The sequence below is a fragment of the Pristiophorus japonicus genome, chromosome 1, assembly GCF_044704955.1.
Source record: "Pristiophorus japonicus isolate sPriJap1 chromosome 1, sPriJap1.hap1, whole genome shotgun sequence".
NCBI lineage: Eukaryota > Metazoa > Chordata > Chondrichthyes > Pristiophoridae > Pristiophorus > Pristiophorus japonicus.
Window position 1 is genome coordinate 21745264 of NC_091977.1, and position 21912 is coordinate 21767175.

Genomic DNA, 21912 nt, shown 5'->3' on the forward strand with positions numbered 1-21912 from the left:
GGAGTTTATGACCCCGAGGCAGGCATTGCCCTGGCGATTAAACTCACCAGCACTATGAGCGCCCAGCACGCTGAACTGTCTGCTCAACCCCTGGAAGAAGAGTATGGAATTTATACCTGCTCCACCAAAAGTTCCCCGTGGAAGATGGAAGTAGACATCGATGGAGTTCCAGTTTCAATGGAGATCGACACGGGGCGAGCCAGTCTTTTAATGAGCTAGACGACTTTTGAAAAACTTTGGATCAATCCCGCCAACCGACCAAAACTGTCTCCTGTCCAAGCGAAGCTGCTCGTCTACACCAAAGGTAAAATCCCAGCCGTTGGCAGCGTGGACGTTCGGTCTTCCAGGGTGGCGTGATGAACAAAATCTCCCTGTGGATCGTTGCCGGCGATGGGAAGAAGTTGGATGAAATTAGGATCGTGTTCAATCCAAGGAAGAGGCATATAAATTGGCCAGAAAAAGCAGCAAACCTGAGGACTGGGAGAATTTTATAATTCAGCAGAGGAGGACAACGGGTTTAATTAGGAGGGGGATAATAGAGTATGAGAGGAAGCTTGCTGGAAACATAAAAACTGACTGCAAAAGCTTCTATAGATATGTGAAGAGAAAAAGATTAGTGAAGACAAATATAGGTCCCTTGCAGCCAGATTCAGGTGAATTTATAATGGGAAACAAAGAAATGGCAGATCAATTGAACAAATACTTTGGTTTTGTCTTCACGATGGAAGACACAAATAACCTTCCGGAAATACTAGGGGACCGAGAGTCTAGTGAGAAGAAGGAACTGAAGGAAATCCTTATTAGGCGGGAAATTGTGTTAGGGAAATTGATGGGATTGAAGGCCGATAAATCCCTGGAGCCTGATAGGCTGCATCCCAGAGTACTTAAGGAAGTGGCCCTAGAAATAGTGGATGCATTGGTGATCATTTTCCAGCAGTCTATAGACTCTGGATCAGTTCCTATGGACTGGAGGGTAGCTAATGTAACCCCACTTTTTAAGAAAGGAGGGAGAGAGAAAACTGGAAATTATAGACCGGTTAGCCTGACATCAATAGTGGGGAAAATGTTGGAATCAATTATTAAAGATGAAATAGCAGTGCATTTGGAAAGCAGTGACAAGATCGGTCCAAGTCAGCATGGATTTATGAAAGGGAAATCATGCTTGACAAATCTAGAATTTTTTGAGGATGTAACTAGTAGAGTGGACAAGGGAGAACCGGTGGATGTGGTGTATTTGGACTTTCAAAAGACTTTTGACAAGGTCCCACACAAGAGATTGGTGTTCAAAATTAAAGCACATGGTATTGGGGTTAATGTACTGACGTGGCTAGAGAACTGGTTGGCAGACAGGAAGCAGAGAGTCGGGATAAACGGGTCCTTTTCAGAATGGCAGGCAGTGACTAGTGGGGTGCCGCAGGGCTCAGCGCTGGGACCCCAGCTATTTACAATATGCAGTAATGATTTAGATGAAGGAATTGAGTGTAATACCTCCAAGTTTACAGATGACACTAAGCTGGGTGGCGGTGTGAGCTGTGAGGAGGATGCTAAGATGCTGCAGGGTGACCTGGACAGATTAGGTGAGTGGGCAAACGCTTGGCAGATGCAGTTTAATGTGGATAAATGTGAGGTTATCCACTTTGGTGGCAAAAACACGAAGGCAGATTATTATCTGAATGGCGGCAGATTCGGAAAAGGAGGGTGCAACGAGACCTGGGTGTCGTGGTTCATCAGTCATTGAAAGTTGGCATGCAGGTACAGCAGGCGGTGAAGAAGGCAAATGGCATGCTGGCCTTCATAGCTAGAGGATTTGAGTATAAGAGCAGGGAGGTCTTACTGCAGTTGTACAGGGCCTTAGTGAGGCCTCACCTGGAATATTGTGTTCAATTTTGGTCTCCTAATCTGAGGAAGGACGTTCTTGCTATTGAGGGAGTGCAGCGAAGGTTCACCAGAATGATTCCCGGGATGGCAGGACTGACATATGAGGAGAGACTGGATCGACTGGGCCTGTATTCCCTGGAGATTAGAAGGATGATAGGGGATCTCATAGAAACATATCAAATTCTGACGGGACTGGACAGGTTAGATGCAGGAAGAATGTTCCCAATGTTACGGAAGTCCAGAACCAGGGGACATAGTCTAAGGATAAGGGGTAAGCCATTTACGACTGAGATGAGGAGAAACTTCTTCACTCAGGGAGTTGTTAACCTGTGGAATTCCCTACCGCAGAGAGTTGTTGATGCCAGTTCATTGGATATATTCAAGCGGGAGTTAGATATGGCCCTTATGGCTAAAGGGATCAAGGGGTATGGTAAGAAAGCAGGAAAGGGGTAATGAGTTAATGATCAGCCATGATCTTATTGAATGGTCGTGCAGGCTCGAAGGGCCGAATGGCCTACTCCTGCACCTATTTTCTATGTTTCTACCTCTTTGAAAAAGCTTTTGTTTACCTGTACGAATATCTCCTTATGTGGCTCATGTCAATTTTTGTTTAACTATGCCTTGGGACGCTTTACTACTGTAAAAGTGTTATATAAATTCATGTTGTCGTCGCTGTTGGATTTGCCAGTTATTTTACGAGTGCGATCCTGCGCAAATTGTCACCCCTGGTGTGAGGCCCCAACTTACTTCTTAAGTGACCCCTTACCTACTCTGAAGTTTCTCCAGAGTAATCCCCCAGGGCAGCAGCATGGCAGCTTGCTGTGTGCAAATTGGCTGCTGCGTTGCCAGCTTTACAACAGTGACTACACTTCAAAAATGACACCATTGACTGTAAAGCACTTTGGGATATCCTGAGGTTGTGAAAGGCATTGTGTAAGTGCAAATTCTTTCCTGATATGGTGGGAGCACTGTCCTCTGAAATTGATTCAGTTTTGCTCAGTGTCATTGATCGGCTGGTGTTAGACATATGGCCAAGTTCATTGATGCACCAGTCTTATTCATAAAGACTTGCATGTCTCAACCTTGACCGACAGTACAATGAGCCCAATTTTCCCCAATGCCGTTTTCTGGTGTATTTCGAGTTACACCTGTTTTTTGGGGGCCTCGACTACTCCAAAATAAACTTGAAAATTTCCACATTCTAATTTTTGAAATTGGTGCTGCGCAGCCTATTTTTGTTTTTAGCCTTCGTGGAGCCTAATGTCACAGGTAACTGACACACTGTCGGTGAACATTAGGGAGGGAATGTTGCAGGTAGTTGAGACGCTATTGTGGCACATGAGGGACAGAATGTCGGAGTTAGCTGCTGCAATAAGGGGACACGCCCAGACCCCGCAGGAATTGACGGAATCAATTGCCACTCCCACTGCAATCCCCAGACCAGCCTCTGAAGAGGCCCAAGCCGGGCCTTCCAAATTACCGCCTGCCCACGCCCCCCCCCCAATCAAGATGCTCGAAAGAATAAGCTTGGTACCAACCCGAGAAACGCTGCACCACCGCCTGTGGGCAGGGGTGGAGTCACCTAGACCAAACGCAGCGGGCGGTCTTAGAATAAGATGGAGGAGAGACGGGTGCAGCCTTTCTTTGCTGCTGCTGTCGTTGTTATTATTGTTGTTACTGTTGTAACTGTTCTCACCTTAAAAGTTTTTTGTAAATGACGTAAATTTACAAGTTTAAAAATTTGTAAGTGATCTTAAAGTTTGTAAATGATCTGATCTTAAAGTTTGTAAGTGATCTTAAAGTTTGTAAGTGATCTTAAAGTTTGTAATTGATCTTAACTGAATACTTTAAAGTTTGATACAATAATATTTTTATTAAAGTTAAGTACAAACAAGTGTTAAACTTTTGAATAAAATGTATTTTCAATTATAACTGAATCATTTACATTATTTGTTACATTATTAAAACAACTTTTTGAACTAAGGTAGAATCATTTACATTATTTGTTCCATTAACACAACACAACACAACGGAACAGGTCCAAACAGTAAACATAGTCCATTTGGAATAGTTGCCGCTGAGCCTTCAGGCAGCAAAGTTCACGGAAGAACTGCTGGCGCAAGGCTCGAGCAATCGTTAAAGGGGCACGACGGCCCGCCCTCCTCTGCCGTCGTGCACCCGGAACCGATATTCCAGTCCTGAACTCCAGTTGAGGGGGTGGAAGATGCCTGTTGTAAGGGGTTTTCACAGGGTTGTTGTTGTGCCTTGGGTGTCTCTCTCTGGGCTTCTGCCCTCACAGCTTATGCCTGGCCTGTGAGGTACCCTGAGTGCTGCAAGAGCACCCCTGGAGAGACTGTGTCCACAGCTTATGAAGGGGGGTTTTGAGACTCGTGCGTCCCCACAGCTTATGCCTAGCCTGTGAGGCACCTGTGAGTGTCAAACACTCCTAACCCCTTCTTCCCTAGCCTGTGACACACAGTTGAGCGTTTTCGAGGCGCTCCTAGCTTCCCTTACACGGTTCTGACATAAGACTCACGATCAGGAGATGTAATACAATACAACTGAGACAAGGTGATTCCAAGAGGAACTTTAGGCTTCCAATTTATTTGGCAAGGTGTAACTCAACAAACAGCAATACACCAACAAAACAATCCCCCTAAATCCCACTAAACGGACACAACGAAAATCTTTACACCAGTTTAGCAGTACAATGCCCAACCTCCCACCTTTCCTGGCCTAACTGAGTTGGGAGTTCTGGGGACCAGAGGTTATACTCACTACTGTGCCTTCCGCAGTCTGGTGGTTTGTTTCTTCTATCTTCGGTGTCTTCGGACACTGGTTTTCCTTGAGTGTCGAGAGGCTTGTGGTTATTTTTTTTTAAAATTCGTAGCCAATCGTTCCGATTCTTTGTCAAATCACAAACGCCAGAGGTCACCTTGCACACATCAAGGATCACTCTGCGCCAATACTCTTAGCCAAAAGGCCTAGAGCCACTGCACCGTTCCTGGAAGTACTGCAATACCAGGTTCGTGCCATGGAGGGTGGATGGGTCAAGCCACCCCACCCACCTCCTATTTCCAAAAAGCAAGCATATACCTTCCTGATCCAGGGAGAACCACTTTGGGGTCATGGTGGTTACTCCCCTGTCAGGTCAGTTACGCATGATCTTAGCCAAAAGGCCGAGTTTGTGGTTGTTGAATCACGAGGGCAGGGAAAATCATCACTTCTCTAATACCACTATGTCAGAAACCCCTTTTTTTATAGCCAGATTATCCAGTCCGCCTCTCCTGCTGAAGTCGATTCTTCTCATTGGTGGACTTTTGATTTTGAAAAATGCAGCAGTTTGAGGTTTTTAGGTTTTTTTCCCACTGATCTTAACCTACTCAAGGTTTGAGTGGGTGTTGATTGCATTGGCCTCCTGTAGCCATTGTGCTAGTCTGGCCTGAGCCAGATATTTCTATGCCTGATGAAAAAGGTGTTGGAATATGTATGTGGCATTGTTTAAATGCTAATGTTTTCAAGGGGCAAGTTTCGAGGGTATACAGTTCCCAGACAATTTGATTAGTTCCAATGTCCAAACTGGCCCTTTTGTTATTGACTCCACCCCTTTTCTTGCAGACCTTTAAAAAAATCCCAAATTCGATTAAAGTTCGTAGTTTCTTCCATGTGCACTTTAGGATTTCAAACTTTCTGGTAGATAGTTCCAAATTAAATTCCCTTTCCTATGAGTCCAAACACTGGGGGGGGGGGGGTCTCCATTTGTGTCCCAAAGTTTTCCTTCCATCGGTTTCAATTCACAGCACAGACTGATCCCACAGCCCTTTTCCTTCTGGGTAAAATAAGGGGGTTTTCGTCCTCCCCTACACTGTGCGTGAATTTTTTAACGTGTGGGTGACCATTGCACATCAGCCACCACACGGGCTTGACAGAGCTAGGCCTTTATCCAGTGGCAAGGATTAACCAGGACGACTGGAGACCTGTTCTGCTGCACAGATCTAGTGCGCACATATATCGCAGTGTGGGCTGGTCCGTGCTGCCCCTGGGCCCCTGGCTCTTCTGGGCCCTGTATCCTCATTCGCCGCACCTCCGCCACCATGTTCCAGGGCCCGGCGCTCCAGCTCTATTTAAAGCCCCGACCTGCGGTGGTGTTCTCACACAATGCAGCACAGTGAACTGACTGACAATCTCAGGGGAGCATTGCAAGTAGCCTCCGGAATGGTCCAGGCATCGGAAATGATGCTTCAAGATGCCAATGGTCTTCTCTATTATGCAGTACGTCGCAATGTGCGATATGTTATATTCCCGCTCAGCTTTCGTCCAGGTTGCGCGTAGGGGGGTCATGAGCCTAGTTGCGAGGCCATAACCTTTGTCTGCCAGCAGCCAGCTCTGCCCTTCTGCCTGCTGCTGAAACATGGCAGATATAGCGCTCTCACGTAGGATGAACGCATCATGGGTGCTCCCAGGGTATCGCCCATTAACTGCCATGATGAGATGTATATCGTCACAGACGAGCTGCATGTTCACGGAGTGGAAGCCTTTTCTGTTCCTGTACATCTTGGAATCCTCCAAAGGTGCTCGCAAGGTGATATGGGTACAATCGATGCAGCCCTGTACCTTTTGGAAGCCAGCAATCCTGGAGAAGCCCACAGCCCTGTCACGAATTGCCTGGGTGGTCATGGGGAACTTTATGTAGTCATTCCTCCGGGCAGAGAGCGCAGCAGTCACCTGCCGAACGCAGATATGTGTTGCATGTTGAGAAATGGCGCACACATCCCCAGTTGTGGCCTGGAATGATCCAGATGCATAGAATGAAATTGCAGCTGTAACCTTTACTTCAACTGACAAAGCAGTCTTCCTGACGCTTCTAGGTTGCAGGTCTGCTAACTCACAGATCTCGGTTACAACTTCTTTGCGGAAACGCAGCTTTCTCACCTTCTGAATCACTCAGTGCAGGTATAAACACCTGTCTCGATATACCCGACGTGGGTGAAGCCTCCTGCCCATCATCCTACGTTCTGAGGTTCCTCAGGTGATGCTGCCTCATCAATCTTCTTCTCCGCAGCACCTCATGCAGAAGGCTTGCACGAGGTGTGGTATTGTCGATATTGCCCCCATAATTTAATTGTAGCTTTGCAAGAAGCTCAAAACAGCAGGGTAAAGGTCTTAAACCCTCTTTCCTCTCTCTCTCTCCCCCAGGTGCACGCCCTCGTATGGACCACACCCAGGTCTGTGCATGTGTAATAGGCTTATTTAGAACGGGAAGCTAGGCGTTCAAATGAGGACATTTGGGGCAATGAAGTCTAACATAATTCTTCAATTTTTGATGTTTTTCAAAGTGCCACTCTGCCACCGAACGTCTCCTTACCAGGCTCGAGGGTTGGAACATCGGCCGGCAGAATCACTCCGTCGCTCAAAAACAGGGGCTCGGCTTCCACTCCCTCCCACCCAACCCCCACCCCAGGCTTCTATTGAAGCTGTTGTATAGCCTAAGGGTTCTCATCCTTTCAGTTCGGCTTCCACCCCACTCCAACCCCCCCCCCCCCCAACCAACCCCCCCCCCAACCCCAAAACCCCCCCCCCCCAAGGTTTCTTTTGAAGCTGAGCCCCGAGCCCCTGTGTCCTGGTGAGGGAACAATTCTGCCGGCCGACGCTCTGACCCTCGAGCTCGGTGAGGAGACGTTCAGTGGTGGCGTGGTACTGTGAAAAAAATCAAAAATTTAAAAATTGCATTAGACTTCCATTTTATCCCTTTTGACTTTGAAACAATTAAGATTTATGATGCATTTTCTTTGCCTTCTTGACTCCCTCCAAAACTTCGCCTAAAAACAATGGCGTCTTACTGTGCCGATTTTTTAATGTGCGCTGGTTTTTCTTAAGTGCCCAAAAGGTTTTTTGGTAGTGGTCACATGTAATTTAGCCAAACTTGCTTTAACCTGAAAAACTGGTGCAGACATCAGGTTATGGCGAAAAAAATTCATAACATAAAAAAAATCATACCTAATTGAATTACACTGGTGCAGAAACTTTGGGGAAACTTGGATATTTTAATTTACCCCCCAAAAAAAACGACACAGATAATTGGAGAAAATTGAGCCCCATGTCTGCTGCTCCATGAGTGTAAGTGGTTTCTCTTTGGTGTTTTCGAAGCACCCCCACTTTACAATAGTTCTAGAGCTGGGAGTGATTACTGTACTAAACAGATGAATGAGTCACGAACGAATACCTTGGTCTCAAGCGGCAATGCTTTTTATTAAAGTTAAAGCACACCCACCTGCATCCAGTAAAACCACACACACCCTGGTGTGTGAAACAAACAAATGCAGTACAATACACAGTTTGGCCAATCTAAACGAGCCCCTATCGCGAAGTACCCACGTTTAAAAACTTCCCCTGAAAACCCGTAATAATTTGGGTGGAAGAACGCACTATACCCCCTCACACTGTGGCTGTGATCTTAAAAGATGTGTGTGTGCAGAGATGATGCTCGCCGATTCGCTGGCTGACTCATTGCTTCTTCTGATGAAAAGGTGTCTCTTCTGGTTTCTCCTCTCTGTCCCGTACGGAGGATTAGATTCTTGTAGAGGTGAAGCAGCGAGGCAAGAGAGAGAGCTGTGTCCATATGGCCTTTTGTACCCCCATATTATCCGCCCCTTTCAGCCTGAATAAAGCTTTGAGGATTCCTGTGGGTGTGTCTTCTTTTTGGCTCAATAACGTTGTCTTCCTTTGTTTTGAGGTTTCCTGTTTTTCCAGTGATGGGTTTTGTTTCCGAGCAGTCTGGGTTTAATGGCTTTCTATTATTCTGGTATCTGATCCAAGTAATGGGTCGATCACTGATCAGTTCACTTGACGAGTGCACATTGCTTAACAAATGGACCCTCCATTTGCTCATCATCTGCGATGAATTGCCTAATCTTGGCCAGAACCCCTGCCCATCATTCCAAGTCCAACATGGAAAAAGTACCTGGGCCCCTCCCACAAACAGCTTCCAGCTTCTTTTCTGCAGTGAGAAATTAAAACGCAATGTCCAGATGACCAGAAAATCCTTGGGGATTAAAACGCAATGTCCAGATCCTTGGGGAGTCGATCCTTACATGAGTGAAGGCGACAAGCATCCCATTTAAGATCCTTCAGTGTCATTTCTCGACCTGCTTTCACTCACTGATTGTGCAGCCAATTAATAATTTACTAATATCCAGCTGCTTTTCTTCAATTAAATTAAGGAATTTCAACGTTCCACTTATTACAGTGGTTTCAATAATTCCCTAAACCTCCCCACTTCTCTACGTCTCTCTCCTCCTTTAAGACACTCCTTATTACAACAGTGACTACACTCTGACTGTAAAGCGCTTTGAGACATCCGGTTGTCTCCGTATTAAAGGAAGGATATACTTGAATTGGAGGCTGTTCAGAGCAGGTTCACTAGGTTGATTCTGGAGATGAGGGGATTTGACTTATGAGGATAGGTTGAGTAGGTTGGGCCTATACACATTGGAGTTCAGAAGAATGAGAGGTGATTTTATTGAAACATATAAGATAATGAGGGAGTTCGACAAGGTGGATGCAGAGAGGATATTTCTACTCTAGGGGAAACTAAAACTAGGGGACATAGTTTCAGAATAAGGGGCCGCCCATTTAAAACTGAGATACGGAGGAATTTCTTCTATCAGAAGGTTGTAAATCTATGGAATTATCTGCCCCAGAGAACGGTGGAGGCTGGGTCATTGAATATATTTAAGGCGGCAATAGACAGATTTATCAGCGATAAGGGAATAAAGGATTCTGGGGAGCAGGCAGGGAAGTGGAGCTGAGTCCATGATCAGATCAGTCATTATGTTATTAAATGACGGAGCAGGCTCGAGGGGCCTAATGGCCTACTTCTGCTCCTATTTCTTATGTTCTTATGGTCGTGAAAGGCATTATATAAAGCCAAGTCTTTCTTTCTTTGTTTAAAACTGACTTCTTTGGCCAAGTTTTTGGTCACCTGTCCTAATGTCTCCTTATGTGGACCAGTGACATAATTATGTTTAATAACGCCAACATGAAGCACCTTGGGATGTTTTACTATGTTAAAGGTGCTATATAAATACAAGTCGATGTTATTTTACTCATGCCATTCCTAATTTCATTCTGTGAGTAAAGGCACATGCATCCCATTTAAGATGTAATTTCAAGACCTCTTTCCGCTCTGTGATTGTGCAACCAACCAATAATTTATCAAGGTTCAACTGCTTTTCTTTAATAAAGTAAAGGAATCTCAACTTTCCCTTTATTATGATGGATTTAATAATTCCCTCCCCACACCTCACCACCTCTGTATCTCTCCTCCTTTTTTTGCCAAGCTTTTGGTCACCTGCAATAATATCTCCCACTGTGACTCGTGTCAAATGTTCTTTAATCGTGCAGCACCTTGGGATATTTTACTTTGTATAAGGCACTTTACTAAAACAACTTGTGGTTGTTGTTCCAAATTTAAGCCATGCTGAATGCACACATATGAAATCACTTCATGTATTTTTAAAAATATGTATTTTATTCTAAGAAATCAATCATTATGAGAAGATTACAAATTAGAACCGGGTAGGAGGCAAGCATTTAACTATTAACATCAGCATTAACTCAGAAAGTTAAGATAAGAACGTAAGAACATTAGAAATAGGAGCAGGAGTAGGCTATTTGACCCCTAGAGTCCAGTATTCAATAAGATCATGGCTGATCTGATCCTGGCCTCAATTCCACTTCCCAACCCGCTCCCCATAACCCTTGACTCCCTTATCGTTCAAAAATCTGTCTATCTCCACCTTAATATATTCAAAGACCCAGCCTCCGCAGCTCCATGGGGTAGAGAATTCCAAAGATACACAACCCTCTGAAAGAAAAAATTCCTCCTCATCTCTGTTTTAAATGGGCAACCCTTTATTCTGAAACGATGCCCCCCTGGTTCTAGATCCCCCCACAAGGGGAAACATCCTCTCTGCGTCTACCCAATCAAGCCCCCTCGGAATCTTAAATGTTCCAATAAGATCACCTCTCAATCTTCTAAACTTCAATGAGTATAGGCCTAACCTGCTCAACCTTTCTTCATAAGACAACCCCTTCATCTCAGGAATCAACCTCGTGGCAGGACGGCTCGGTTGGGTATTATGCTCCTCCTGTACCACGTGGGAACTCAGGGATGACTCCAGTGTCCCTGTCGACTATGTGTGCAGGAAGTGTATCCACCTCCAGCTCCTGACGGTCCACGTTGCGGAGTTGGAGCTGAGGGTGGATTCACTCTGGAGCATCCACGATGCTGAGAATGACATGAGTATCACGTGTAGCGAGTTGGTCGTACTGCAGGGAAAGGGTCCACAGCCAGATAGGGAATGGAAGACCAACAGGAAGAGCAGTGCAAGGAAGGTAGTGCAGGAGTCCCCTGTGGTCATCCCCCTGCAAAAGAGAAACACTGCTTTGGGTACTGTTGAGGGCGATGACTCATCAGGGGAGGGCAGCAGCAGCCAAGTTCATGGCACCGTGGCTGGCTCTGTTGCACAGGAGGGCAGAAAAAAAGAGTGGGCGAGCGGTAGTGATAGGGGATTCAATTGTAAAGGGAATAGATAGGCGTTTCTGCGGCCGCAACCGAGACTCCAGGATGGTATGTTGCCTCCCTGGTGCAAGGGTCAAGGATGTCTTGGAGCAGGTGCAGGACATTCTAAAAAGGGAGGGAGATCAGCCAGTTGTCGTGGTGCACATTGGTACCAACGACATAGGTAAAAAAAGGGATGAGGTTCTACGAAACGAATTTAAGGAGCTAGGAGCTAAATTAAAAAGTAGGACCTCAAAAGTAGTAATCTCGGGATTGCTACCAGTGCCACGTGATAGTCAGAGTAGGAATCGCAGGATAGCACAGATGAATACGTGGCTTGAGCAGTGGTGCAGCAGGGAGAGATTCAAATTCCTGGGGCATTGGAACCGGTTCTGGGGGAGATGGGACCAGTACAAACCGGACGGTCTGCACCTGGGCAGGACCGGAACCAATGTCCTCGGGGGAGTGTTTGCTAGTGCTGTTGGGGAGGATTTAAACTAATATGGCAGGGGGATGGGAACCAATGCAGGGAGACAGAGGGAAACAAAAAGGAGGCAAAAGCAAAAGACAGAAAGGAGATGAGGAAAAGTGGAGGGCAGAGAAACCCAAGGCAAAGAACAAAAAGGGCCACTGTACAGCAAAATTCTAAAAGGACAAAGGGTGTTAAAAAAACAAGCCTGAAGGCTTTGTGTCTTAATGCAAGGAGTATCTGCAATAAGATGGATGAATTAACTGTGCAAATAGATGTGAACAAATATGATGTGATTGGGATTACGGAGACGTGGCTCCAGGATGATCAGGGCTGGGAACTCAACATCCAGGGTTATTCAACATTCAGGAAGGATAGAATAAAAGGAAAAGGAGGTGGGGTAGCATTGCTGGTTAAGGAGCAAATTAAGGCAATAGTTCGGAAGGACATTAGTTTGGATGATGTGGAATCTATATGGGTAGAGCTGCAGAATACCAAAGGGCAAAAAACGTTAGTGGGAGTTGTGTACAGACCTCCAAACAGTAGTAGTGATGTTGGGGAGGGCATCAAACATGAAATTAGGGGTGCGTGCAATAAAGGTGCAGCAGTTATAATGTGCACATAGATTGGGCTAAGCAAACTGGAAGCAATACGGTGGAGGAGGATTTCCTGGAGTGCATAAGGGATGGTTTTTTAGACCAATATGTCGAGGAACCAACTAGGGGGGAGGCCATCTTAGACTGGGTGCTGTGTAATGAGAGAGGATTAATTAGCAATCTCATTGTGCAAGGCCCCTTGGGGAAGAGTGACCATAATATGGTGGAATTCTGCATTAGGATGGAGAATGAAACAGTTAATTCAGAGATCATGGTCCAGAACTTAAAGAAGGCTAACTTTGAAGGTATGAGGCGTGAATTGGCTAGGATAGATTGGCGAATGATACTGAAGGGGTTGACTGTGGATGGGCAATGGCAGACATTTAGAGACCGCATGGATGAACTACAACAAGTGTACATTCCTGTCTGGCGTAAAAATAAAAAAGGGAAGGTGGCTCAACCGTGGCTATCAAGGGAAATCAGGGATAGTATTAAAGCCAAGGAAGTGGCATACAAATTGGCCAGAAATAGCAGCGAACCCAGGGACTGGGAGAAATTTAGAACTCAGCAGAGGAGGACAAAGGGTTTGATTAGGGCAGGGAAAATGGAGTACGAGAAGAAGCTTGCAGGGAACATTAAGACGGATTGCAAAAGTTTCTATAGATATGTAAAGAGAAAAAGGTTAGTAAAGACAAACGTAGGTCCCCTGCAGTCAGAATCAGGGGAAGTCATAACGGGGAACAAAGAAATGGCGGACCAATTGAACAAGTACTTTGGTTCGGTATTCACTGAGGAGGACACAAACAACCTCAGGGGTCGGAGGGTCTAGTAAGGAGGAGGAACTGAGGGAAATCCTTATTAGTCAGGAAATTGTGTTGGGGAAATTGATGGGAATGAAGGCCGATAAATCCGCAGGGCCTGATGGACTGCATCCCAGAGTACTTAAGGAGGTGGCCTTGGAAATAGTGGATGCATTGACAGTCATTTTCCAACATTCCATTGACTCTGGATCAGTTCCTATGGAGTGGAGGGTAGCCAATGTAACCCCACTTTTTAAAAAAGGAGAGAGAGAGAAAACAGGGAATTATAGACCGGTCAGCCTGACATCGGTAGTGGGTAAAATGATGGAATCAATTATTAAGGATGTCATAGCAGTGCATTTGGAAAGAGGTGATATGATAGGTCCAAGTCAGCATGGATTTGTGAAAGGGAAATCATGCTTGACAAATCTTCTGGAATTTTTTGAGGATGTTTCCAGTAGAGTGGACAAGGGAGAACCAGTTGATGTGGTATATTTGGACTTTCAGAAGGCTTTCGACAAGGTCCCACACAAGAGATTAATGTGCAAAGTTAAAGCACATGGGATTGGGGGTAGTGTGCTGACATGGATTGAGAACTGGTTGTCAGGCAGGAAGCAAAGAGTAGGAGTAAATGGGGACTTTTCAGAATGGCAGGCAGTGACTAGTGGGGTACCGCAAGGTTCTGTGCTGGGGCCCCAGCTGTTTACACTGTACATTAATGATTTAGACGAGGGGATTAAATGTAGTATCTCCAAATTTGCGGATGACACTAAGTTGGGTGGCAGTGTGAGCTGCGAGGAGGATGCTATGAGGCTGCAGAGCGACTTGGATAGGTTAGGTGAGTGGGCAAATGCATGGCAGATGAAGTATAATGTGGATAAATGTGAGGTTATCCACTTTGGTGGTAAAAACAGAGAGACAGACTATTATCTGAATGGTGACAGATTAGGAAAAGGGGAGGTGCAAAGAGACCTGGATGTCATGGTACATCAGTCATTGAAGGTTGGCATGCAGATACAGCAGGCGGTTAAGAAAGCAAATGGCATGTTGGCCTTCATAGCGAGGGGATTTGAGTACAGGGGCAGGGAGGTGTTGCTACAGTTGTACAGGGCCTTGGTGAGGCCACACCTGGAGTATTGTGAACAGTTTTGGTCTCCTAACCTGAGGAAGGACATTCTTGCTATTGAGGGAGTGCAGTGAAGGTTCACCAGACTGATTCCCGGGATGGCGGGACTGACCTATCAAGAAAAACTGGATCAACTGGGCTTGTATTCACTGGAGTTCAGAAAAATGAGAGGGGACCTCATAGAAACGTTTAAAATTCTGACGGGGTTCGACAGGTTAGATGCAGGAAGAATGTTCCCAATGTTGGGGAAGTCCAGAACCAGGGGACACAGTCTAAGGATAAGGGGGAAGCCATTTAGGACCGAGATGAGGAGGAATTTCTTCACCCAGAGAGTGGTGAACCTGTGGAATTCTCTACCACAGAAAGTTGTTGAGACCAATTCACTAAATATATTCAAAAAGGAGTTAAATGAAGTCCTTACTACTAGGGGAATCAAGGGGTATGGTGAGAAAGCAGGAATGGGGTACTGAAGTTGCATGTTCAGCCATGAACTCATTGAATGGCGGTGCAGGCTAGAAGGGCCGAATGGCCTATTCCTGCACCTATTTTCTATGTTTCTATGTGAACCTTCTCTGAACTGCCTCCAATGCAAGTATATCCTTCCTTAAATAAAGAGACCAAAACTGTATGCACCAACACCCTGTACAGTTGTAGCAAGACTGCCCTATACCCATACCCCTTGCAATAAAGGCCATCATTCCATTTTCCTTTCTAATTAGTTGCTGTGCCTGCATAGTAACTTTTTGTGTTTCATGTACAAGGACTCCCCTGAAAAGATCCCTCTTTATCATAGCATGTTGTAGTCCCTCTCCATTTAAATAATAATTAGCTTTTTTATTCTTCTTACCAAAGTGGATAACCTCACATTTTCCCACATTATACTCCATCTGCCAAATTTTTGCCCACTCACTATTTTTATCACTTTGTAGATTCTTTGGGCCCAAGTTTCCACATGATTTGCGCCTGATTTTTAGGAGCAACTGTGGAGAATGGACTATCTTAGAAATCGCAATTCTCCTCATTTTTTTTTCTGCAGTTCTAGTCAGGTATAACAGTTCTACTTTGGAACAGAATTTTTTCTTCAAAAGGGGGCGTGTCTGACAACTGAAGCCTGATTTGAAAGTTTCCACAGTGAAAACGTACTCCAAACTAAAGTAGAATGGAGCAAGTGAAGATTTTTGTAGAACTGAAAAAAACCTTTCTACACATTAAAAAATCAGGCGCAGGTTACAAATTAGGCGTCCCGAACGAGGTGGGGGGGGGGGGTGGAAGGGAAGTCAGTAAATTCTATAATAAATCCTTATTTGTACTTATACAAATATTATACAAATAAATCCAACCTGAATAAACAATTATAAGCAAAGAAAAGATTAAATAAACCATCTTCCTACCTGTGTGAAAGTGCTTCAGCCAGGGAGAATTCTGCAGCAAGCCTCACAAAACGAGGCAGCCGACCGAACGCGGGAGGGGGGTGGGGGAGGGAAGGGAAGGGAGCCGACGAACGCGGGAGGGAGCCGACGAACGCGGGAGGGAGGGAAGGGAGCCAACGAACGCGGGAGGGAGGGAAGGGAGCCGACGAACGCGGGAGGGAGGGAAGGGAGCCGACGAACGCGGGAGGGAGCCGACGAACGCGGAAGGGAGGGAAGGGAGCCGACGAACGCGGAAGGGAGCCGACGAATGGGAACGCGGGAGGGGGTGGGAGGGAAGGGGGCCGACGAACGTGGGAGGGGAGGGAAGGGAGCCGACGAACGCGGGAGGGGAGGGAATGGAGCCGTTCCAGACGGCTGGCGGGAAAGAGAGAAGGCTGCAGGAAGCCTCAGAAATTGAGGAGTCATTTCCCGACGGCAAAAGGGGGAGGTCGTCGGGAAACAGCTGCCTCAACTTTCTGAGGCTTCCTGCACCCTTCTCACTGCTACAAGAAGCCTCTGTGCTGATGGCAATGTACTTTTATTAAAAAATGTTCAAAAACTAAACAGCTACAAAGAACTTACAAAGAACTACAAAAATGGCCGAGTGCCAATTTTTTTTCACACTGAGCATGCGCAAACGCTCCAACGCGCACGCGCAGCGTTGCCGGCAGGAAAAAAACTAATTTAAATAGTACCCGCCCCCTCCCATTTACAAAATCGGCGCGAGTGTAGGCTCCGCCCCCCTGGGCGCCACGCCAAGCAGACAAGGAGCTGCAGAACGCTCCAGAATCGCTCGTTTTTTTTCCCCGCGCCGTTTTAGGCGCGAAAAATGGGCGCCCAGCTCGGAGGGGCGCCCGTTTTTTATCATGTGGAAACTTGGGCCCAATTGTGTCCCCTTCACAACTTGCCTTCTTTGTATCATCAGCAAACTTGGCTACATTACAGTCGTCCCAGCATCCAAGTCATTAATATAGATTGTAAATAGCTGAAGCCCCAGCACTGATCCCTGTGGCATCCCACCAGTTACAGTTTGCCAACCTGAAAATGACCCCTTTATCCCGACTCTCTGTTTTCTGTTTGTTAGCCAATCCTCTATCCATGCTAATATATTACCCCCAACACGGTGAACTTTTATCTTGTGCAGTAACATTTAATGTGGCACCTTATCGAATGCCTTCTGCAAATTGAAATAACCACATCCATTGGTTCCCCTTGATCCTCCCTGCTCATTACATCCTCAAAGAACTCCAGAAAATTTGTCAAACGTGATTTTCCTTTCATAAAACCATGCTGACTCTGCTTGATTGTATTATAATTTTCTAAGTGTCCCGCTACTGCTTCCTTATTGATGGACTCCAGCATTTTCCCAACGACAGATCTTAGGCTAACTGGTCTATAGTTTCCTGCTTTCTGTCTCCCTCCTTTGTTGAATAGGGGCATTACATTTGCGGTTTTCCAATCCGCTGGGACCTCTCCAGAATCCAAGGGATTTTAGGTAGATAACAACCAATGCATCCACTATCTCTGCAGGCACTTCTTTTAAGACCCTAGGATGCAGGCCATCAGTTCCAGGTAACGTGTCCACTTTTTTGTCCCATTAGTTTGCCTAGTACATTTGTTCTAGTGTTCGTGATTTTTTTAAGTTCCCCGTCCCTATAGCCCCTTGATGTACACATGTAGCTATGGCAAGCAATTAGGAAGCCAAGCAGTATGTTCGGCTTTATTTCAAGGAATTTGGAGTATAATACTAAGGAAGTCTTGCTGCAGTTATATAGGGCTTTGGTGAGACCACACCTTACCTATACATACCTTAGAGGGGGTGTGCCAAAAGGTTCACTAGATTGATTCCTGGGATGAGAGGGCTGTCCAATGAAGAGAGATTAAGCAGAATGGGCCTATACTATGAAGACTTTAGAAGAATGAGAGGTGATGTGCTTGAAAAGTATAAAATTCTTAGAGAGCTTGACAGGGTAGATGTTGAGAGGCTGTTTCCCCTTGGGTCACAGTCTCAGGATAAGGGGTCGGCCATTTAAGACTGAGATGAGGAGAGATTTCTTCACTCAGAAACTCGTGAATCTTTGGAATTCCCTACCCCAGAACACCCCAATGTTCAGCTTGAATCTATTTAAGACTGGGATTGATGGACTTTTGTACACTAAGGGAATCAAGGAATACTGGGATACGGTGGGAAAGTGGAGTTCATAGAATCACAGAATGGTTACAGCAAGGAAGTGGGCCATTCGCCCATCGAGCCCGTGCTGGTTCTCTGCAAGACCACTGCCCCCGCCCTTTCCCCATATCCCTACAAAGTTTTTCCTTTCAGGTACTTATCTAACTCCCTTAAGAAAGCCGTGATTGAATCTTCCTCCTCCACCTTTTCAGGCAGTGCATTCCAGACCTTAACCACTCGCTGCGTAAAAAAGCTTCTTGAGTTGCGGTAGAGGTGGAAGATCAGCCATGACTTTACAGAATGGCGGAGCAGGCTCGAAAGGCAGTACACTATTGCTCCTATTTCTTGCTGTTATTTTATTTATGTTAATGCCTGCATTAAAAAAAAAATGCTGGGGGATTTAATACTGGTACAACGTCAGTCAAGAAGTCTAACCCGCTGAGACCTGTTGCAAGTTTCACCGCCTCTGCAGGGACCTTTAAACACCACTGTTGCTAAATCAGGATCACACCTGGACTGTAGATTACGGGAGGTGCAGGGATAGGTGGTGGGGGGGGTGGTGGGGTTGGCAGGGTAGGGGTGGAGAGTGGTGCGGGGGTTTTGATGGGGGCGGTGATATTTTTTAGTTCATACTGGACATGTCCCTCTATACACACAAATTGTTGGGTCGATTTTCACCTGCCTATATGTTTGATTGGGGCCCTTTCCTCATTCCATATTGATTTCTGCTGTAGCAGCCTACTTGCTGTTCTGATGCATGCTGCGATTATTGACTTATTCATGTAAAGCAGAGCAAAGCAATATTGGAAACCGTTAATCAAATGTTCCCAAAAAGAGAACCAATTTACATTTCTCCGTAAAAAGCAAGAGTAGTCCGTGTATGAAACACAAAAGAATAGTATGCAGGTACAGCAAGTGATCAGGAAGGCCAATGGAATCTTGGCCTTTATTGCAAAGCGGATGGAGTATAAAAGCAGGGAAGTCTTGGTACAGGGTATTGGTGAGACCACACCTGGAATACTGCGTGCAGTTTTGGTTTCCATATTTACGAAAGGATAAACTTGCTTTGGAGGCAGTTCAGAGAAGGTTCACTAGGTTGATTCCGGAGATGAGGGGGTTGACTTCCGAGGAAAGGTTGGGTAGATTGGGCCTCTACTCATTGGAATTCAGAAGAATGAGAGGTGATCTTATCGAAACGTATAAGATTATGAGGGGGCTTGACAAGGTGGATGCAGAGAGGATGTTTCCACTGATGGGGGAGACTAGAACTAGAGGGCATGATTTTAGAATAAGAGGCCATCCATTTAAAACTGAGATGATGAAAAATTTCTTCTCTCAGAGGGTTGTAAATCTGTGGAATTCGCTGCCTCAGAGAGCTGTGGTAGTTGGGACAATGAATGCATTTAAGACAGAAATAGACAGTTTCTTAAACAATAAGGGAATAAGGGGTTATGGAGAGCGGGCGGGGAAGTGGACCTGAGTCCATGATCGGATCAGCCATGATCGAATTAAATGGCGGAGCAGGCTCGAGAGGCCATATTTTTTATGTCCCGAGCTTCCGGACGCCTGTCACTTTAATTCGTCGCTCCGCTACCATTCTGATCTCTCTGTCCTCGGCCTCCTACACTGTTCTATTGAAGCTCAACGCAAACTCGAGGAACAGCACCTCATCTTTCGTTTAGGCACTTTACATCGAGTTCAACAATTTCAGACCTTAACCTCTGCCCTTATTTTGCTCTTATGTATTTTTTCTCAGCTGCATCTATTTGTACTGCCAAAATGGCCACCTTGTTTCTGATTTACTCTCCAATATCACTTGCCCTATTGCTGATTGGTCCCCTTGGAGGATATGCCACACCCTGAAGTTCCTCTGCAATGTGTAACTGGAACCGCCCAGCCCAAGTTCTGACTGACTTTCCAATTTGTAATTTTATTCATTTTGACTTCAGAAGCCACAGAGGATAGCTCTCCTCAAAAGCCACCAAGTTCAATCCGAAGTCCCTTAACCCAGCGCAAGTGCTGCCTCCCTCAGCTAAAGTCCCTTACCCAAGCACAAGTGCATAACCTAACCCACCGTCCCCCGCCATAGATGGGGAATTGTGTGCGGATTGTTAACATGTTTATTGGGTATGAAGTGAATTGTGACAGTGTCATGACTTCTGGATTTCATCCACTCCAACACTATCCCTTGTAACACAAGCACCGAGCTTTCCGAGAAATCGGGTGTGGTGTAAAGGTGGGGTGGAAGATCATGATCCGTCTTCCTTGATTTCCCACTCTCTGCTGCGATCCCACCTACTGGTGTTTTTCTCTTCCCCCCCCCCCGCAAACCCCGGCTCTCTCTCCTGCCCCCCTTACAAGTTCTCTCTGTCACCCGTCCACTCCTCCCACCCCACCCCCCCGCCACACCTCTCCCACCGCCGCCCCTCTCCCCCTGCCACTCTCCCCCTGCCGTCGCTCTCCCCCCCGGTGCCCCCTTCCACCGCCGCTCTCTCCCCACCGCCACTCTCCCCCCCCCCGCCCCTCTCCCCCCCCATGCACCTCTCCCCCCGCTGCCGCTCTCCCCCATCCCATTCCTCCCCCACCCCCCCCCACCCCTGGGCTCTCTCTCTCTTCACCTCCAAGTGCTCTTTCTCTCTCCCCCTCAGGTTCTTGCTCTCTCCCTCTGCTGGCCGTCGCTCTCCCCCCCGCGGCCATTGCTCTCCCCCCGCCCCCCCCCCCCCGGCATCACTCACCCCCTCCGCCACCACTCTCGCCCCGCCGCCCCGCTCTTCCCCCCGCTGCTCTCTCCCCCCTACCACTCTCCCCCCGCCGCTCCTCTCCCCCCGCCGCCGCTCTCCCCCCACCCCATTCCCCTCCCCCTCCCCCCCCCCGGGCTCTCTCTCTCTCTTCACCTCCAAGTGCTCTTTCTCTCTCTCCCTCAGGTTCTTGCTCTCTCCCTCTGCTGGCCGTTGCTCTCCCCCCCGCGGCCATTGCTCTCCCCCTGCCCCCCCCCCGGCGTCACTCACCCCCCCCTCCCCGCCGACCCTCTCCCCTTGCCACTCTCCCCCTGCTGTCACTCTCCCCCTGGTGCCCCCTCCCGCCGCCGCACTCCCCGCCCCTTCCCCCCACACCCCCATTTCCCCCCCGCCATGGCATAGTGGGAGGCTCGGGGCCTGGTCAGAGGCTTGGGACTCAGCAGCTTGCGGCTCGAGGGGAGGCTTTAGAATGAATGTGTTCAGGGCCCCACTTCCAGTTCCGGTTTTAGGCGGAACGAAAGGACACAGGCACAGAAAGACAGAAAAAGGGAAGTACAAATAGTCAGTTTCTTTTTTCTCTTTCTGTGTTTCCCATGGCAGCTGGTAATTATCCTGCCATTCACACTCTAGCTAAACTAATCTTTTTCTAACTTCTGCCATTACCAACTCAAGTCGGCCCATCATCCCTTTTGTCTCTCAAATCTCTCCTGTCTTCCACCCTATCACAGACCTTCCCTTTTGCTTTTTCCTCCCCTCCCACTTTTAGTGGTCTAAAGCATTTTAATCTGTTCTTTCGAACATTTGCCAGTTCTGACGAAGGGTCATCGACCCAAGATGTTAACTCTGCTTCCTCTCCATAGATGTTGCCTGACCTGCTGAGATTTCCAGCATTTCCTGTTTTTTTTCAGATTCCAGCATCCGCAGTATTTTGCTTCTTTATTGTTGTAGGAGTAGAGATATCCCCATTTCAATTTAATGCATTAGTTTAGGGGTTGTACTGTATGTGCTTCATAGATTCTGTGCTGATGAATTCATAGCAACACATTGTCATTAAGAACTAGTTGGTTTATTAACAAAGGTTTAACAATCACACTACACATTGCCAGTTCATCCACTAGGCTCACAACTGCATACCTCATCGTGGATGACCTAGACCCAACTGGC

General features: G+C 46.8%; 1 pseudogene; it reads right to left on the minus strand.

Annotated features, from left to right (window-relative positions):
* Positions 1–4866: 4866 nt before the first annotated feature.
* On the minus strand, positions 4867–5070 carry LOC139279875 (U2 spliceosomal RNA; annotated as a pseudogene).
* Positions 5071–21912: the final 16842 nt, after the last annotated feature.